Consider the following 3,797-nt stretch of genomic DNA (forward strand, 5'->3'; position numbering starts at 1 on the left):
CTAGTGCTTAAAAGTTCTTTTTAAGAAAAAAAAATGACAAATAGATTGCTTAGTTTATAAGCCAGACACCTTTCTGATTTCTTTAAATTAAGTGAAATAAAAATTAAAGTCAAAACAGTTTTTCCTAACAGCAGGAGTATACAGGAAGGTAAATTCTGTCTTATGCATAGTTTGTGGTTCTTTAAAATTAATCCCTAAATGAAAAAAAATAGTGTGTTTTGGAGACTGGGGGGGTGGGTATGTGAGGGGATAGATGACCAGCAGGACATTGCCAATCTCTTAGCTCACAAGAGTGGTGGCCAGTGGTCTCAGGTCCTCGACTTTGCTGAACACCTTCTCAGGGACCTTGGTGGAGAAGATCAAAAACCCGGGCATCCTGGCCAGTAAGTCTTTCTAGAGTCCTAGACAAAAGCTCAGAATCCTAAATATGTCTTGGAACCTGACTGTGGAGCTGTAACACTCCATGTTCTCCTCAGAGTGGCCCAGACATGGGCTAGCAATCAGAGAAGGATTGCAGCCTGAGGACATGGGATAATCCCACTGTTTGTGAGCACAGCAAAGTCTAAGGCAGTTCCTCTCTGAGTCTCTCTTTCTTCCTCTCCCTCCCACCCCTCCCTCTCCCTCCTCTCCCCACCCACTCCCACCCTCCTTTCTCTATCCTCCCCCTTCTCTCTCCTTCAATCTGCTTACTAAAGTCCTGGTCTCAACAACTGTATGACACACTTGACATCTCTCCCTCTATCAAAATCTTGGGAACCAGAATCTAAGTCAACTTCGGCTTAGATTTAACTCCAAGTTGCACTTAGGGAGCAATCAAAGAAGCAAACCATTGTGCTCAGACCTCCGTCTAGGTTTAAGGTGGAAGAAGAGTAAAGGGTAAAACTGACTGCAAGTTTTCCTCCAAGCCTGGAGTAGAGGACTGCACCCCATCCTGATGTTGAAATGTTGTAGTTTGAGACACTTAGGGAATGTCAGAGTGGAGGTGTGAGTACAAGTCCGGAGAAAAATAGAGCGCAAGACTTTTCAACATATACATACACATATACATATACATGCACACACAGACACACACACACAAACACACACACACACACATACACACACATACATATACATATACATTCCAAATGTGTTTTTCTAAATCTCCCCACACATGAAATCTGTAACTCAACTCCCAAAAATGAAAAAAAAAAAAAACCCAACAACCCCCCCCACACACACACACACACACAAAACCCCAAAACAATAGCTGAGAGCCAGAATAAGACAGTGCCACCTTTCTAAGTACCTGGCTGGGATTAGCCTTCATCCTTACCTGGCCCCAGGCTCACAAAGGACTGACCTAGGTCTTACTCTCCTGGATTTCAATTTTGGGTTTTTTGTTTGTTTGTGTTTTGGTTTTTGTTGTTGTTGTTGTTGTTGTTGTTGTTGTTGTTGTTGTTTTGTTTTGTTTTTTGGGTTTTTGTTCTGTTTTGTTTTTGACTAATTTTCCAGGGAGCATATTTGGAAATTATTAGTTTCTGTTCACAGATGAAGAACCTCAGGAGAATAGGTAGGATGGAAGGTTGCCCCTGTTTTGAGTTTTGAGGAGTTAAATATACAAGCCTTCCTAAATCTTTCTAGGCTGGGAATGTTCTCAGCACAACTGTTTGAGAAGGCAGCCCCTAAATGGCAGTGCAGGGTTCCTAAGTTCCTAAGTGTTGCAAATTGAGAGGTAAACCCTATGACCTGTACACAGGCCACCAGCGCCAGGGATAGCAACCTGGACCAAAGGGCTGTTGTGAAGGAACTCTCATAGCTGACTACTTGGGTAAGTACAGTCAGCACTCCTGGCATGTTCTGGTCTGAGAGGAGGGTTCCTTGGGGTCTGTTGAGTCAGTTTGACCTTGCTCAGTTCTAGCTTATACAGAAAAGATCATTCACTGAGCCACGGGCAGAGAGGGTAGAAAGAGCATCCTGACAGCCACTATAAATGACAAAAGTCTTGTGAGCCCAAGCCTGGGGACTCCATTTTACAGGCTATTAAGGAGGACGTGGGCATAGTGGATTCTCTAACTCTAGTCCCGGTGACTTATGTGTGCTGCTGCCAATCCAGAGAGACCCATCCTGTGTGCCCCTTAATGGTGCCAAGGACAACTCAGTCCCTTCCTCCGCTGTGCAGAGGTTAAAACAGGAAGCAGGAACTCCTTACAATCTATTTCTGCTTTAGGATTTTTTTGTCATGGTCCTTGTTTGATTCTGGAGTATTTAGGTTTGTCTCACTCTAATGCTACATAGTATTTCTGGGTACCATTCTCACTATGTCTGTAGACATAAAAGTAAATGTGTGTGCTTTGAAATTGAGTTGTTTATTGGTTAATTTACTGGTGATTTTTTTTAACAATTCAATTTAATCTGTTAACACTATGTTTTGTTGTGACATAGATTTAACGGTGGGACTTTCACGCGATGTTTCGCTTCAACAGCTTTCAATCTGTCTTCTTTGGTCCGCAAAGAAATACAGCTCTTTAAAATATTCTGTGTCTGTGGGCTCATCTTTATCCCGCCTTTCTCAGTTTTGCCCTCACTAGGATGTGACACACCCAGCCCCTAGGGTAGGCTATACTCTGGACTTTCGCTGGAGCTCCGGTCCATCGGATGTGGGAGCGCCTAATCTCTCAAATTCGGCCCTTCCCCCACTCTTTTTCTTAAGAGGTGCTCCGAACAGCAACAACCTTGCCCGGCCGACCTTCCGCTCCTTTGGCCTATGCAACTCAATGAAAGCAAAGAGAAGTTCCGAGAAAAAAGCAATGCTGTCCAGCCTCAGCTGCCGGTTTCTCTTCCTTCTCCAGCGACCAGCGACCAAACTCTGTACTCTCCACCAAAGATACCCCCACTCAAGGTTGTTCCCAGACAGGACTCCAAACAATATTCTGGAGGTAAATTCGAACGCAGCAAGATGATTGTGTTCCACACCGTCTTAGTCAGTGAACATGTATCATCTTCTTGGAAGAGGAAACGCCGCACACCATGGTGTCCTTGCCCAATTGATCATAGACCTGGTTACCCACAGGACTCACTAGGCTCCTAGTGCCTTAGAATACCACCAATTCATACTTTGGCTTAGGGATTATGAAGAATGCCCAAGGAAGGAAAACTGGAGCATAAGTGGGGAGGGGGCTCAAACGCAGGACATGAGAGAGGTCAGAACATCAGTCTGACTGGGGGCCTTTGAGATCTGAGATGGGATGCAGGGTGCAAAGCCACCTCCAGAGCTCTGATGCATTCTGAAGAATGGGAAAGCCAAAATGAAAAGTTCGTTTGCTTTTCTTGTTTGTTTTTTACAAGAATTCAGCCTAAATTATCAAGGTTTATGGTTTGCTTTTAACAATCTTTTTCAAAATAACTAAGAACACTAATTAACTAACTGATAAAATGTGGCTGGAGGGAGAAGCCATTGTGTAAATTATTTTTAAGCCAAGAGGCTTTGTGCTTCAGTTGCTCCCATCTTGTCCAGCCTTGCTTGATCGGGGAATACGAAGTTAGAAAGAAAAAAAAAAGCGTCTTTTGCATGTTAGATCCAGTTAAGCTGGAACATTTTCTAAAAGCAAGAACAGGTGTGGTGAACTCTATTCATGATCTGACCACTTTGTCTCACAGAAGCTTTAAAATTTCCTCTATGTTCAGAAAGTAAAGTTTTAAATACTTTCCAAACCCTTTCTGCATACATTCTGTCGTTTGCCTTAAAGAATGGTGAAGCGCTCTCTTTCTCTCTCTCTCTCTCTCTCTCTCTCTCTCTCTCTCTCTCTCTCTCTCTC

Source organism: Mus musculus, chromosome 13 (genome assembly GCF_000001635.26).
Source record: "Mus musculus strain C57BL/6J chromosome 13, GRCm38.p6 C57BL/6J".
In the NCBI taxonomy this organism is placed as follows: Eukaryota; Metazoa; Chordata; class Mammalia; order Rodentia; family Muridae; genus Mus; species Mus musculus.